Consider the following 17579-nt stretch of genomic DNA (forward strand, 5'->3'; position numbering starts at 1 on the left):
TCGAGGTTAGTATTTCACCCAAATTTATTGATTCAACACAAGGGGGCCAAAGAATATTTATGAGCCTTAGCAGTTGAGTTATCAATTCAACCACACCTGGAAAGTTATTTCTCTGCAGCAAAGTATTTAGTAGCACAGTAGTGTGATAGTTTGATAGTAGTGATAACATTAGCAAGAGTATTAGTAGCACCGACCGTAGCAGTTTTGTAGTGATTGTAACAATAGCAGCAACAATAGTAACTTAGCAAAGACAATATGAGCAAAGCCTAGGCATTGGATCACCTATGGATATTTGTATGGATGACATTCATCATGAACAGTCACAACCTAGAGCGACACATAATAGCTCCAATTCACAATTCAATGTAGGCATGTATTTCGTATATAGTCATACGTGCTTATAATAAGAACTTGTATGACATCTTTTGTCCTACCCTCCCGTGGTCGTGGGGTCCATAAGGAAATATAAGGGTAATTAAGGCCTCCTTTTATCAGAGAACCAGATCAAAGCATCAACATATGGTGAATACGTCAACTCCTCGAATTACGCTCATCCCCGGAGAGTATCCCAGTTATTGTCACCTTGGAGTCTACGGTTCAAAACAATAACAAGTGCATGCAACTGGTAGATAGGATCGAGAAGTCAAATATATTGATGAAAACATAAAGGGTTCAGATACGAAATCATGGCACTCGGGCCCTAGTGACAAGCATTAAGCATAGCAAAATCATAGCAACATCAAAACACAGTGGATACTAGGGATCAAGCCCTACCAAATTGATTGGATTACATGACAAATCTCATCCATCTCCAGCACCGTCCAGCAAGCCTACAAAGGGATTATTCACTCCTGGTGGTGAGCATCATGGAATTGATAGTGAAGAAGGTTTGATGATGAACATAGTGGATATTGCTCGCGATGCTTGATGCGTGATTTCCATGGATGTAACGATTGGAACGGATCAAACCAAGACCATGTTTTGGGAGAGAATTACCGACCACTACAACAAATCCATGGACGTGTGATCAAGCCGTACGCGAGGCTCTCTTGGGCATCATTGGAGCACCATTCATGACCAATGCAACTGATGGTCCGGTTGCATCACCCAAGTGAATCATGCACCACCGAGTGGTGTGCAAGTGGTGGAGTATGGCCCCTACATCCAAGAACGATTCAAGCATCGGAACACCAAGTTCGGCCACAAGCCCTCACTAGTAAAAAAATACACTTCCGTGATGATACGTGTTTGTCACAGTAGGCCGCGTTTTTTGTCATGCATGTACATCCATGACGATTTTATGACAGAATCAAGATAGTCATACCTGTGCTGTCGTAGAAGTGTTCCATGACATTACCAAAATTATCATCACGAAAGTGTGCACTTCCATGACGATAAATTGCGTGCCACATAAGTGCTTTCGTCAAGGGTGACCGACACGTGGCATCCACCGTAACGGAACGCCGTTAAGCTATCGGGTCGGGTTTTGGATCCGATAACCCGTTAACAGCCCCGACCAATGGGGATTTTCCACGTGTAAAATCATCATTGGCTGGAGGAAACACGTGTCGGCTCATCGTTGGGACAGATGTCATCCACTCATTGGACAGAAGGCGCCTATGATACGTCGACACGTGGTACGGCCCAAGAGAGGCCCATTCCTGTGAAAAGGCCGCACCGTTTGACTTGGTCAAAAGGTGGCGGGCCGGCCCATGGAAAGCCTGTTAACGGCTTGTTCGCATATAGCCCATTTACAGCCCGCTAACCCAAGGCCCGTTACGCCCTATCCGAATTAGGCCCAGTAGCGTCATCTGGGCCATCCAATATGATTCCAGCCCGTTTTCACTTCTGGCCCATGTATGGCCCATGACGTCTTTCGGCCCATATGAGGCCCTATGTAACTCTTGGCCTATTAACGGCCCGTGGTGAAACTGGCCCGTAATGAACAGTGTATCACTTTATTCCCATTAACGGCCCGTTATTCCGTTGGGCCGTTTCCAGCCCATGTTATCTTTCGGCCTTCTCAGAGCCCATTTATTCTTGGACTCATTTCCAGCATTCGTTTACTTACGGCCCGTTACTGTCATTTTCTGCTTGTGGGCCAAATTCAGCCCGTGGTTACAGTCGGCCCGTTTGTGGTCCGTTAATACGTTGGGCCGTTTTCATAGCGTCATCAAATACGGCCTATTAACGATGGCCCGTTATGGTCGGCCCATGAACGGACGATTCCAACTCTAGCCCGTTTACGGCCATAATGCGGTCTGTTTGGCCCATGTTTGGCCAATCGATCATACGGCCCGTATAAGGCCCATTGATGATACGGCCCGCAGAAGGCCCATTGTTTCTACGGCCCGTAGAAGGCCCATTGTTTCTACGGCCCGTAGAAGGCCCACTGTTTCTACGGCCAGTAGGAGGCCCAGTGTCACTACAGTAAATATTATCCCATGGTTATTGTGGCCTAGTTTTAAAAAATAGGTTATTGCAGCCACTAGCTAACCGCGGAAAAAGAACTGCAATGACTACAAGCAAACAAATAAACAAGACAACAAGGAAATAATAAGCAAGCAACTAATGCTAGGCTATCACGGCTATTACACATATTACATCCACTGGGCATCAAAGTTCGCCACCAGTGCAAATACAGGGAACAAAGCAGCATATCATATACACTGGTTGTCAAAGTTGGTGACCAGCGCAAATAAACGCCGCAGCAAAACAAATCCAGAACTGAAACCACTTCAGAAGATCTCAAGAAACAATATCCTGGGTACCCATAATGCTAGCAAGATGCTTAGCAAGCTTATTAACTTTCTCTTGTTTGGCGCTTAAATCCTCCAGCGCTTGCTGTTACACCAGAAAATATGCATCTGAATTCTGCAGGGACTTCCTCAGTCCTTCAGCTTCCTGTCGCAGCACATCTGATCGATGTCTTTCAACTTGAAGTTGAGACTCAAGAAGACGAACTGATTCAGGCAGCGAGTTCAGAGCTTGTGCCAGCAGTAGTGGCCAGTAACTCGAACACTACATCAAGACAGGACTTTTGGGTTCCCTCACTGTCGTCAAGATAGTTTTTATCAGCTTTCTTGGAGACCAACAGGGATGTCTCACTATCTTGAACCTTATCTGCATTACTTCCTTTACCATTGGATAATGCGGTACTGTTCTCCAATATTTTGTCCGCATTCTAAAAGAGAAACAAGCAGACACATCACATGTTTACCATGTTGTATATGAAACTCATTTTGGTAAATGAGTTCAGTAGTAAAGTGGACAGGATAATAGCATGAAACAAACATATATCTATGTACCATGGTCACTTTATGGTCTATATCATTCTAGTTTTTGTTGCCAAATCAAGATAGAGACACAGTTCAAATAATATTTGTTCAAGACAAAGCAGAATAGACAGAATATAAGTGTGGGTAAATATAGAGCAATAACAACACTTGTAATGTGTAACACCCCGCATGTAACTTGCCATATTTGTAACTCCGACTCTTGCCATTTTCGGCTATGTGTTATGATATTCCCTTCGTGGTCGGGTTTTGTTTTTCGTTTTGCATTTTGTCCATGTCTTGCATATCATATCATGTCATCATGTGCATTGCATTTGCATACGTGTTCGTCTCTTGCATCCGAGCATTTTCCCCGTTGTCCGTTTTGCAATCCGGCGCTCCCATCTCCTCCGGTGCACCCCTCTTGATTTCTTTCGTGTGCGGATGTCAAACATTCTCGGAATGGACCGAGGCTTATCAAGTGGCCCTAATATACCACCGGGAGACCACCGGTCAAGTTTCGTTCCATTTGGAGGTCGTTTGGTACTCCAACGGTTAACCGGGCATCCGCAAAGTCTATTTGTGTGTTGCAGCAAAACCCCCTAAAAAACAGCCCAAAACCCACCAAACTCTCTTCCATGCTGTAGGTCGTTCGATCACGATCGTGTGGGCGAAAACCGCACCTCATTTGAAGCCTCCTAGCTCCCTCTACCTATTTATTGTGAGCCCTCCCGAAAACGCACGCAGACCAAATCCTAGAGCCGCTCCCTCTCCGCCGCCGGACACGTCCGGGTGGATCCGGACGCGTCCACCGCCGCCCTCCGACGAATCCTGCGCCGACACGTCACCCCGCCGCCGTCCCACCGCGCCGCCGGCCCGCCAGGCCCGCCGCGGGCCCGCGAGCCCGTTCGCCGCCGCGCCGCTTCCCCCGCTCCCGTGCGCCGCCGCCTGCCCTCGCCGCTCCGCGCCGTGCCTGCCCCGCCTCCTCGCCGCGCCGCCGCCGTGCCCGCCGCCGGCCATCGCCGCCGCCTCGCGCCGCGCTCGCCCACGCCGCCGCCGCCCTCCTCCACCGCCGCCGCCGTCGACTCCTCCGCCCCGTGCCCCGTCGCCGGCCTCCTCCTTCCCTCCCGTCGCCGGTGACCTCCATCGAGGCCGGAGCCGAGCCCGAGCTCTCTCCCTCGATCTGGATCTGGTATACTGTAGCAGGTTGACTTTTCCCGAGCCCCCAAAAATTCCTAAGTCTTTGCATTTTCAAATGATATGCCCCTGTTCATCATTGCATAACTCATTGTGCATAGCTCCGTTTCATGCGTGTAATATGTCAAATTGTTCGTCTCGTGATGCTCTACATTTTGTTAAATTGCACCATGTTCATTAGAGGTCATCTTGATGCCCAAATCTCTGTTGCAAGAGGGCTAGTTGCTGTTATCTGCTGGTTCTTAACAGAACTTGGAGATTTGTCATTTTTGTATCATTTAATCTGTGCATCTTATAGGCATGAGCTCTACATGTGTTTTGTTGTATGCCATACCATCTTTCCAGTGGTGTATGCCATGTATTTTTGTGATCTCTGTGGTGACTAGCACAAGCATGCAATCTAGGCCCCGTAATGTTTCTGATTTCAGGGACTTGGTGATTTCTCTAAGTCCTTGTCTGCTGTTATTTTGTTGCCATGTAAACTTGATGCTACAGAGAGATCCATGCATATTTTGGAGATGTTAATTAAGGTTGTTTTGTAGCTATTGTTGTAGTTGATCCATTCCTGCCCTTGTTTGCAATTATGGTGTGCCATAGCATGACTCAATCTTGCTCTACTTTTGCTATAAAATATTTCTGGCAGATTCTCAACATGATATGCAATTTTGCCAAGCTTGTTGTAGTTGATCCATACATGCTATGCTTTTGTTCTTGCCATGGATAGCTTCATAAACATGCCATCTTGCTGTAGGTATGATTGTTTTGTCATGCATTTCTTTGTGGTGAGTGCATCAAGCTCACCAACATGCCTTCATATTATTGTTTCTGCCATGCTCTGTTTTCTGCCAAGTCTGAAACCTGATAACGAAACTTGCTATGTTTACATGCTTGCCATCATATCTTCTGGTCCTTTTTGGATTATGGTCAGTAAGGGACTTTTGTCATATGCATTAAGTAGAACACTGCCATGCCTTGTTTTGCCATGTTAAGTTCCTGTAGCATGTTGATTTCGTACTCTGAACATTGCTACCTGATGCTGTTTCAGACATGTCCAGTAATTTCACCAAGTCTGTGAACCTGTTATCTTTTGCATTTTTGCCATGCTTGTTTGAGCTTGTTATGTTGTGAACTAGCCGTAGCGGGGCGGGGCCTCGGCGGAGCCGGCGATGTCCTCTGTCTCGTTGCCGGCGGGCGGCGCCTCAGCAGAGCGGTGGAAATCCTCCCCCACGTTGCCGGCAGGGTGGGGCCTCGGCTGAGCCGGCGATGTCCTCTGCCTCGTTGTTGGCGGGGCGGGGCCTCGGCGGAGCCGGCGGTGTCCTCTGCCTCGTTGTTGGCGCCGCGGGGCCTCGGCGGAGCAGGGCCTCGTCGACGCCAGCGGAGCGGGGACTCGTCGGAGCCGGCATTGTCCTCTGCCTCGTCCTCGGTCTCGCCAAACAGCACCTCACCCGCTTCATCGCCCTCTTTGCTAGCCTCTTTGTAGGCGGCCGCAGCGTCCGCCACCCGCATGCGGTACCGCCAGCGCTCGAGGCGGCCCTTGCAGGCGGAGCGGTACGAGTCGAGCAGCGCCTCCTGCTCTGCCCGCTCCGCGGCGATCTGCTCCTCCGCCTGCAGGTGCTCCTAGAGGAGATGGTGGTTGTAGGCGGCGTCGGCCTGCGCCTCCCGGAACTGCTCCTCACGCATATGCCTCACCCTGTCCATATATTGGGCACGGGCCTCGCCGATGGTCATGGTGCAATGCACCGGCGAGGATGGCGCGGTGGAGGGGGTTGGCGCCGGATCGTCGACTACCATGTTCTCCATTAGGACGTCGTCGTCCTCCGGCTGCCTGCCGGCCAGCCGGTCGGCAGCAATGGCTGCCATCTCCTTGTGGTCCGTCGTCCACCCGTCCTGTTGAGGATATGGACCTTAGAGTCACCTGCCAGGAGGGTCCGGGTTACTCATAATGGTCATTGCTAGAAGCCCGGCGCCAAGCTTGAAGACGGTGGACCAAAGATGGGCTTAAGACCCGGATATGTCTTAAGGCCCGTAGTTACAATCATTATTATGGTAGAACTTGTAGTGTAAGGCAAGAATAGTTGAGAGTCCGAGCCCGACACTCTTATGAGCCGGCCGGGACTCTGAGAGCTGCTGGGCGTCAGCCTCCCTATATAAAGGGACGACCCGGCAGCGGTTTAGGGACAGAAAAGATCTCATCGAGAGCCAGGCATAGCAGTTAAGCTCCCTGGTCATCGAAACCCTAATCAATATCACCTCAACTGGACGTAGGCTTTTACCTTCTCCGTAACGGGCCGAACCAGTATAAACCCTCGTGTTCCTTGTCCCATTAACCCCTTTAAGCTTCCTAGCGGCGATGGCTCCACGACTAAGTCCTAGCTTGAGGACATCTGCCGTGACAATTCCACGACAGTTGGCGCCCACCGTGGGGCCAGCGCACGGTGGATTTGAGTTCTTGAAGGGCAGCTTCAAAGGGCTCAAGGGATACGCTGTGGGCCGGATGACCAAGAGTCGTCGCGGCAAGCTCTACATCGACGATGCAAACTGGGGCCCCGACGCCGGCTCAATTGAGTACGGGTACCGGGTCCCCTTCGGCGGAATTCATGTTTTCATCGGCAAGATTGGTGAGCCGGGCCCCGAGCCGGATCTCTGTGCCGATCTCATCAAGACGGCTCAGCGTGCACAACCCGCCCGGGCCCGGCCTGCCTTAAAGCATGCTTTTGTGGGATGTATCCATGGAGAGCTCTCTGGTCGATCTGGATCTGGTGATGAGACGGCCGCCGGCTCTGACGGCGAGTCGTCCACCGATGAGTCAAACTCGTTGTATCAAATTTAAGATGGCAGGCTCATGGGTTGTTCCGATGGTGACAGTATTCCGGACCCGTTTGAGCCGCCAAGCCGGGTTGGAATCTTCATGGCCGGTGCGCAGCCTGTTCAGAACCCTGCTGCTGGAGCGGGAAACCCGGTGCCCTCGCCAGCTCAGGTGCTAATGGATCTCACGGACAAGATGACGGCCCTGTTAACCGCCGCGGTTGACCCGGCGGATCAAGCTCAGCATGATGCGGAGGTGGCACAGTTAAGGTTAGATCTAGTGAAAGCTAAGGAGGATCTGGCAGCGGAAGGGATCAGAATGGCTGCGGAGAGGGCGGCTCTCGACGCCCAAACCTAGTTGATTCAGGCGCAGTCCTTCCGGCTCACGATGGATCAAAACGCGTCCAATGAGGTCCTGAGAAGGAGGCATCAAAAGGCCCAATCTCGACTCCCACCGGTTTACGATCCACGAAACCTCTTCAACACGCCAGGTGCAGGGTCTAGTAACCCGCCAGGGATCATAGTGCCCGGGTCTGGGACCCCTATTCAGCCGCAAGTAATGGGGCCTCCCCAGGTGCACCCTGCCCCGCCTCAGCACGTGCCAATACCACCGGGTCATTATGCTAACCCGCTGGAGAACATGGTCGCCGCGGCAGCACGGCTGGCGGCTCTCCCAATTGACGGCGACTCTCCGACGGCTATTGAAACCCGCCGGGTCAGGGAACTCCTTCAGACAGCACTGGCGCAGCAAGAGGCGTACTCCTACAGCCGAGACAGGATCCACTCGACCCCTCGTCCAGGCCGGAGCCCGAGTTACAGCAGACACATGGTCTCAGCGACCGGCTCAAGTAACGTCCGACGCCATGACCCGCCCCCTGGCCATGGCCCGGCTCATAACGGAGCCTTTCACGCAGCAGACCAAGACAGAGCGCGGCAAGAGGCGGGGCAGGTGCCTCAATTCACGGCTTACCAGACTCCCCCGGCTTATCCGATGACTTCCGTCGACGTGGGTATCCCTACCAGGACTGGGGGTGTCCCTTGTTTAGTGCCAGCTATCCGCAATGAACGTCTACCCAAGGACTTCAAAGGCCCTAGGAAGGTGCCTAATTACACGGCAGACTTACAACCCACAGCCTGGATCGAGAGTTATGAGATGGCCATGGAACTGCTGGAGGTCAGTGAAGCGGCCATGGCTAAGTACTTCACCATGATGTTAGATGGGACTGCCCGCACTTGGTTGAAAGGGCTACCACCGAATTCCATTGGGTCTTGGCTGAGCTGAAGGCCCGGTTCATCCAAAACTTCAAGGATACCTGTAGGCAGTCTATGTCAATTGTGGATTTGACTAACTGCAAGCAGCAGGAGGGTGAGTCTACGACACATTGGGTTCGCCGGGTTAAGGAGATAATACATTCCTCGGATAAGATGGATGCCGGCTCTGCAGTCTTAATGTTGGAGCAGAATTGTCGTTTTGTGCCCCTGAAGATGAAACTCGGGCGGCTTAAGCGCGACTGCAATGATATGGGTACACTGATGGCGGCTCTTGTCAAGTACGCCGATTCTGATGGTACCAAGGACCCCGCTTCAGATGATGAAAGGACAGGGAAGGGAAAGAAGAACGACAATGGCAAGGGTCCTCAGCATAACCCGGAAAACCAAGGAGGAGGCAAGCGCAAGGCCGATGGCAGCCTAGAGTTTGTAGCCAACGCCAGCTCACAAGGTAATAACCAGCGACGCAAGGGGAGGCCCCCTCCCCGAGCCGGCGGGTCAGGCCCGACGCTGGAGCAGCTGTTGAATGAGCCTTGTCCGAGGCATGGCTCTAGAGAGAAGCCAGCTACCCATCTATGGAAGGATTGTGCAATCATGAAGGCCTTTAAGAATTACAATGGCCCGGGCGGTGGCTCAGGCGCCGGCGGCTTTCATGGCCCGAGCGGCGGCTCAAATTCTAATCCTCAGAACGATCAAGGGGGCTTTAATCAGCAGTCTGGCCAGGGTCATCAACAACAGCAGGGGGGTTATCAGACCAATCCAAAGCAGCTTAGCGGTGGGCAGTATCATGTGTTTACCACCAGTCTGTGTAAACGAGATCAGAAGCTTCATAAGAGGGCTGTGAATGCTGTTGAGCCAGCGGTTCCACGCTACTTGCGGTGGTCTGAGCAGCCTATAGTGTGGAGTAGGGAGGATCACCCTCCCCGGGTGGATAATCCGGGTCACTTGGCCTTGATGGTGGCTCCTCAGGTGGGAGGATATAAGTTCACTAAGGTGCTCATGGATGGAGGCAGCAACATCAACATCCTCTACTATGAGACTTTCTGTCGTATGGGGTTGGTTGATAAGAACCTCAGCCAGTCAAACACTATTTTCCATGGTGTGGTACCTGGTAAGTCGGCTTATCCAGTCGGCAAGATCGAGTTGGAAGTGGCCTTTGGAGATGAGCACAACTACAGGGTGGAAAAATTGACCTTTGAGGTGGTCAAAATAAGAAGTCCGTACCATGCCATATTTGGGCGGCCGGCTTACTCCAAGTTCATGGCACGGCCGTGTTATGTGTACTTACAGCTCAAGATGCCGGGTCACAATGGGACCATTACCGTTCATGGTAGCCGGAAGGTGGCTCTAGAGTGTGAGGAAGGCGATGCAGCTTATGCAGAATCTGTTTGTGCAACAGAGGAGTTGAAGTTTTACAAAGACAACGTCGACCCAACAGATATGACCTCTCTGAAAAAGCCAACTACGGAGCATGAACCGGCAATGAAATTTAAGTCGGCTGATGAGACTAAACTTGTTGATTTCGTTCCAGGAGATTCATCTCAGCAGTTTAGCATCAGTGCCAATCTGGATCCAAAATAGGAAAGCGCGCTCATCGAGTTCATCCGTGAGAATAGGGACATTTTTGCATGGAAGCCGTCTGACATGCTAGGTGTACCTAGAGAACTCGCCGAGCACACTCTCAATGTTGACCCGAAATTCAAGCCGGTCAGGCAGTTCCTTCGGCGGTTTAATGAAGAGAGACGGAAAGCTATTGGCGAAGAGGTGGCCCGGCTCTTGGCGGCCGGGTTTATTGTTGAAGTTTTTCACCCAGAGTGGTTAGCTAACCCGGTGCTCGTACTCAAGAAGAACGGCACCTGGCGGATGTGTGTGGACTACACGGACTTAAACAAGGCGTGTCCGGCTGATCCTTTTGCCCTTCCCCGTATTGATCAAATTATTGATGCTACGGCAGGTTGTGCGCGCTTAAGTTTCTTGGATGCTTATTCCGGATATCATCAGATTAAAATGGCAGTTAAGGACCAGGAGAAGACGGCATTCATCACTCCCTTTGGAGCCTTCTGCTATGTGTCTATGCCCTTTGGACTCAAGTGTGCACAGGCGACTTATCAGCGTTGTGTGCAGAACTGTCTTCATAACCAGATTGGGCGCAATGTTCATGCTTATGTGGACGATATTGTGGTTAAGTCCATAAAGGAGGAAACCCTGATAGATGATTTAAGGGAAACCTTTGATAATCTCCGGGTTTGCAAGATGATGCTTAACCCGGCCAAGTGTGTTTTTGGTGTTCCTGCAGGCAAACTCTTGGGTTTCTTGGTTTCTGACAGAGGCATTGAAGCTAACCCAGAGAAGATCAAGGCCATCACCTCCCTGGCTAAGCCGGCGTGTATAAATGACGTTCAGCGCTTGGCGGGTCGCATCGCTGCTTTGAGCCGGTTTATAAGCCGTTTGGGTGAGAGGGCCATGCCATTATATCAGTTGATGAAGAAAACTGATAACTTTGTCTGGAATGATGCAGCCAATACTGCTTTTGAGGATTTGAAGAAGCAGCTGGCCGAGCCCCCAGTCCTTGCTGCTCCAGTTGACAAGGAGCCTTTATTGCTGTATGTGGCTGCTAATACACGAGCCGTCAGTGTGGCCGTGGTGGTGGAGCGCAAGGAAGAGGGTAAGGAGCATCTGGTTCAGCGGCCGGTTTATTATGTCAGCGAAGTGCTCATTGAGTCCAAGCAGCGGTACCCGCATTGGCAGAAGCTTGTTTATGGGGTGTTCATGGCATGCCGGAAGCTTAAGCATTATTTCCAGGGTCACCCCATCACTGTGGTCAGTTCTGCCCCTCTTGGTGATATCATTCAAAACAGAGAGGCCACATGGAGAGTGGCTAAGTGGGCTATAGAGCTTGGACCTCATGGTCTGAAATACATGCCACGCACTGCTGTTAAATCTCAGGCCTTGGTGGATTTCATCAACGATTGGATAGAGTCACAAGTGCCCGAGCAAAAGCCGGATAACACATACTGGACTATTCACTTTGATGGGTCCAGGCAGTTGGAGGGCTCGGGGGCTGGAGTCGTGTTGGCTTCCCCTAAAGGTGACAAGTTCCATTATGTGCTTGAGTTGATGTTTCCTTGCACTAACAATGCGGCTGAGTACGAGACCTTGCTCCATGGTCTTCGGATGGCTAAAGAGATGAGCTTGAGCCGGGTAAGGTGCTTCGGCGATTCAGACTTGGTGGCTCAACAAGTATCAGGAAAGTGGGATTCCAAGGACCCTCTCATGGCGGCTTATCGCCGCGAAGTTGATGCCATTGCTGGGCACTTTCAGGGTTACCAAGTAGAGCACATCGATCGCAGGAAGAACGAGGCAGCTGATGCTTTAAGCCGGCTGGGCTCTCAGCGAAAACCGGTGCCGCCTAATACTTTTCTGGACGTCCTGTATAACCCTTTTGTTAAGTTGCCTACAGAGGAAGATTTGGCTGTCCCTGACCCGGAGGCACGACTGGTGGCGGCTCTCCATATCATACCGGACTGGACAGCGCCCTATTTGGCTTACATGACCCGGGGAGAGTTGCCTGAGGATGAAAAGTTGGCCAGACAAATAACCCGGCGGTCTAAGTCAATGGTGGTCATCAATGGTGAGTTGCATCGCCGCAGTGTTACGGGAGCGTTCCAGCGTTGTGTCTCTCCTGAGGAGGGTCAAGAGATCTTGCGCGAGATTCATGAAGGGGATTGTGGCCATCACGCCGGCTCAAAGTCTCTTGTGGCCAAGGCTTTTCGTCATGGTTTTTATTGGCTGACGGCTCATGCTGATGCGGAGGACTTGGTCAGTAAATGTGATGGTTGCCAAAGGTTCTCGCGACGGGCTCATATGCCGGCTCAGGAGCTGAGGATGATCCCAATTACTTGGCCCTTTGCGGTCTGGGGGCTTGATATGGTTGGGCCTTATAAAAGGTCCAAAGATAAGAAGACCCACCTCTTGGTGGCAGTTGACAAATTTACCAAGTGGGTTGAAGCGGAGCCAGTTAGCAAGTGTGATGCAGCCACCGCGGTTCAATTTATGAAAATGGTGATTTTTCGCTTTGGCTTTCCGCACAGCATTATAACTGACAATGGCACCAATCTATCCAAAGGCGCCATGGAAGAATTTTGGCAACGAGAGCATATCCGACTTGATGTTTCCTCAGTGGCTCATCCTCAATCCAATGGTCAAGCTGAGAGCTCTAATCAGGAGATTCTGAAGGGCATCAAGCCCCGGCTTCTGGTCCCTTTGCAACGGACGCCGGGTTGTTGGGTGGAGGAGTTGCCCTCCGTGTTATGGAGCATCAACACTACTCCTAACAGGTCTACAGGTTTCACGCCTTTCTTCATAGTTTATGGGTCAGAAGCAGTCCTCCCCAGTGACATCCGTCATGACTCGCCTCGGGTGGCGGCTTATGTTGAGGCGGATAATGAAAAGGCGCGCCAAGATGCTCTTGACTTGTTGGACGAACAGCGTGATGTGGCAGCAGCTCGCTCAGCAATTTACCAACAGGACCTGCGTCGTTATCATAGTCGCCGGGTTAAATCCCGGGTCTTCCAGGAAGGCGATCTGGTGCTCCGGCTCATCCAAGATCAAACAGATGTGCACAAGCTATCCCCGCCTTGGGAAGGGCCCTTTGTGGTCAGCAAGAATTTGCACAACGGGTCATATTACCTCATTGACATTCGGGAGCACAAAGATTCACGTAAGTCGGAGGAAGAGACCCGTCGGCCGTGGAACATAGCTCAGCTTCGGCCTTACTACACTTGAGCCACCGGCTCTCATAACGTACATATTTCTCTAAGCCATGTATATATTATGATAAGCAATAAAGCAGGACCTCTGTCCTTTTTTCTCCTCCAAATGTGCACGTGTTGTTTTCATTGCAAGATTACATGATAACTTGAAGGAGAATCCGACTTATGATCGTATTTGAATCTAGCCGTAGGCAATAAGGTCACTTGGGGGCTTCCTGTTCAAACATAGGTCGTATTCGAACCAAAGAGAACATAGCTGTCGATACCCATTTGATTGGAAAAGTGCCGAGCTCATTGGGGAGTTTTCTTTGATCATATTTGAATCATAGTTTAACCTCTTTGGGAACCGACGTGGATCGTATTCGAATCAGCGTCGTTAAACAATTCTAAGTCATTTGGGGGCTTCCTGTTCAAACATGGGTCGTATTCGAACCAAAGAGAACATAGCTGTCGGTACCCTCTTGATTGGCATCGCCACACCCACTGGGGGCTATATGATCGTATTCGAATCCTAGCATAACCCCTTTGGGCCGGGTCTCTGGTCGTATTCGAACCGGAAGCCCCTAAGTTCTTCTGCTTTATAGCAAGTTTCTTCTGATTATTTCAAAGTGTGTACGGCCGGGTCTCACTTTGCCGGTTTAACTTTGATTTACAGTGTTAGTTGAACACAATGGGCGTTATTAAGACAGGTAAACCGGAATTGAGGTACCAACCTTATTACCCGGGTTATCTAAACCGGAAGTATGCTTGCAGGCCGCTAAGTGTGTTATTACGGCTGTATTAAGGACATAATTGAGGACCAGTCTTTTTTTATTCATATTCCGGGTTATATATCTAAAACCTATGATTCTCAGTGCGGTAAGCCGCCTAGAGACTTGTGATTTGTCCTTCTATGCAGGATAGTTAAAGGCAACTATTTTGAGCTTAAGGAAAATAAATGATTGATTACGACCCGGAGAAATATAAAGGAGACAACTTCAATAGACTTCAGCATTCAATGCGTGCACGATGGCACGACAAAGATAAAGTGTTGGTCCTATTCTATTACAAGACTCATCGAGTCCAAAAGGGTGAGGCATTGTTTGATAAGCTGCCAGCAGAGTTACGATGCTTGCTGGTTGAAGTCTCTGGCTCATCCCTCTCTTCTCCTCCGGTTGTTCCCAAGACCTGGAAGGTTGACGACTTCCAGTGGATGCCGCTCAGAGCTTCAAATTGAGCTTCCTCGTCAATCAACCCCGCCGGGTCAATCTTCGGGGCGAAGGTGTGCTTGCGAGTCGGCGGGATTAAGCTGAGGGCTTCATAGCGTGGAGTGGGGATCCTCTGATTCTCTGCATCGTAACCCGGCTGATACTTAGTCAGATCTGTATCATTGCCAATCAGAGTGGCCACCGGGCGTACGATCTTCACGCAAGCTGCGAAGTCCTTCTGGTCGAAGGCGGTGCCGTCTTCCTTCAAACTGGGGTAGCCCAGAGCGATGTCCGCCGGGTCTAGCTCTGGAAGGAACGCCTTCGCCCGGCTTAGAGCCGCTATGGCTCCGGCTCTTGCAGAGGCCCGTCGCAGCTCTTGGATGCATTGAGAAAGAACGGCGAGCCGGCGAAGGACTTCCGCCAGGTGAGTCGGCACCTCGTTGGATAGGGCTACCACAGCCAGAGCACGCTGTGACCCGGTGTAGAGTTGCTCCACCAGGGTGTACACGGCCTTCAGCTTGGTTACCACACTTTGGTTGAGGTTGGCGCTTCTGGGACCTGTTTAACAGAATAAGATAAGCCGCCGACAAGGATGAGTTATGAGATATAAAGATTCTAAACTTGATGAAAGCCGGTGAAATGACTTACCGAAGATTGCGGCAACCATCTGGGACACTTGGCGCTTTAAACCGGAGAGTTCGGCGGTCTTCTCTGAGAGAGCCTTCTCCGCCTGTCCGGCCCGGTTCACCAGAGTGGCCTTCTCTTCGACCCAGGCTCTCCGTTCAGCATCAAAGTCCGTCTTCAGCTTTTCTTGCGCAGCAATACTGGACACAAATTTGGCATTTGCTTTCCGGGTCTCAGTTTCTTGCGTCTTCAGACGGGTCTTGAGATCAAAGATGTCAGCTTCAAACTTCTTGCCAGCAGCCTGCATAATTTCCGGGTTATAGGATGAACAGTTATTATAAAATTTTAAAAGTCCCAAGCGCTTTCCAAGCAAAGACACTTGGCACTTGGGGGCTAATGCATATTGAACGTTTCCATCTACAAATTGCCGGTTCAATTGAGTAAGCCGGAACTTAAGTCTACAGCATATTCTATCATAAGTCGTAGACTTGGGGGCTAGAGCATGGTAAGAATAACAAGATAGCTATGCAGTAAACAAGAAGAAAGAAGAGTGGTACCTCTGATTTCTGCTGAATCTGGTTCACCATGCCGATCTCTGCATCCCGGCTCTTGTGCACTTGGCTGACGTAGCCGGAGACGAGCTCTCCGATGCTCAGGTTGGCGTAGTCGGTGAGGTCCAGATTAACCCGGCGGGGCTGTAGCAACTCCCCCTTGGCAGAACACTTGGCCAGCGCAGTAGGTCTCCCCGGCTCAACAAATTCCGTCCGGGTGATTACCACATCCGGGTCATCTGCTGGTTGAGCCGAGCTGGAGGCCTACGGGTTAGCAGAAGCTTCTGCTATGGGCTTGTTGGTTGGAGCAGCGGCCTCAGGAGCAGAGGCAGCTGGTGGTTCTTGAGCGGCTACCTCCGGCTTAGGCAAGTCCGGCTCATCGACCAGCTTGTTCTTCTTCGCCCTTTTGCTGAGTTTTGCTTGGGCACTGAAAGGACAGAAAGGTTAAGCACAAAAGTGTAAGTAAAGACAAAGTACAACATGAGATGATCATCATTACCCGGGCACGGTCTTGAAAGCCGGCAGGTTCGACTGCATAGAGTCGCCAGAAGAGGGGGAAGTTTCCTGATAATTTGAGTCAAAAGAGTTGAGCGGTTGACGTATAACACATGCCAAAGGATGAAAAGGGTACAACTTTAATATCACCTCGGCCCGGCGTTTCCTCGATGCGTAAGGTAACCCGGAGGAGAGGTCAGTGTCTTTGTTGGTCCGGGTGTGCCGCCGGCTTTCATGAACCTGTCGCTTCAAAATAAATTGAGGATCTTGATAAGCTAAAGGATGTGAAAAGCTTACTTTCCGGGTTACCCTTCGGACTTTCAGCCTTGGCAAGGGCTCCGAGTCGGAGGAAAGTGACATTACCTCTTCAACCACGGGGTTACTTGCGCCGGTGTCATCCTGTTGATGCATAGTATTGATAAGGTGGACAGAAATAAATAACAGATATAACCAGAGTCTATAGGTTCAGGGGTTACCTCTGACTCGGAGCTGTCGCTTAATTGCATCAGCTCTGAAGCAGTAGGCCTACTTCCCTTCTTACAGGGAGCGGCTTTCTTGGCGGCTTTCTTCGCCTTCCTGGCCTTCTTGGCCGCCTCATGTTCATATTTGACCCTCCAGAATTTGTCATCAGCCTGAAAAATACAATGATGATTTCTTAAAAGATTCAGATGAAAGTTATCTACAGAAGAAGATAAGATGTTCAGATCAGCGGCTTACCGCTGGGGCTGGGTTGGTCTTGCAGAAGGGGGCTAACCCGGTCCTCCCGCAGTCTGCCAGGCTCTCGTTCAAAAGAGCCTTGGTCATGTCCTCAGCAACATCTTCAGGAAGATCGTTGCGGCTGTGTCTCTGGGGGTCATCCTTTCGGCCCGTGTACTCGCACATTAAGCCGGGGCGGCGGCTCAATGGGATCACCCGCCAGGAGATCCAGACTCGGACTAGGTCAATTCCGTTGAGACCATTGCCCAGGAGAGCCTTGATCTTGTTGATGGTGGGGAGCAGAGGTTGGCGCTCCGCCTAAGTTAACTTGTCAGACAGAGGGTGAGTTGGCTCCAGGCGTGAAGGGCGAAAGCCGGGCAGCGGGCTCTCGTCAGCCGGCGACGTGTCTTGGCAATAGAACCACGTCTGGTTCCAGTCCTTGGGGTGACTCGGCGGCTCGGCATAAGGGAAAAGGCAGTCTCTCCGTCGCTGAATGGAGATTCCGCCAAGTTCCAAACTTGGCCCGTTGGCGCACTCGTTCTGGCGGTTCAGATAGAAGAGCTCTCTGAAGAGTAGCAGGCTGGGCTCTTCTCCAAGATAAACCTCGCAGAACACTTGGAAATTGCATATGTTGGACACCGAGTTGGGTCCTATATCTTGTGGCCGCAGGTCAAAGAAATTCAGTACATCCCTGAAGAACTTTGAGCC

Source organism: Aegilops tauschii, chromosome 1 (genome assembly GCF_002575655.3).
Source record: "Aegilops tauschii subsp. strangulata cultivar AL8/78 chromosome 1, Aet v6.0, whole genome shotgun sequence".
NCBI classification, from domain to species: domain Eukaryota; kingdom Viridiplantae; phylum Streptophyta; class Magnoliopsida; order Poales; family Poaceae; genus Aegilops; species Aegilops tauschii.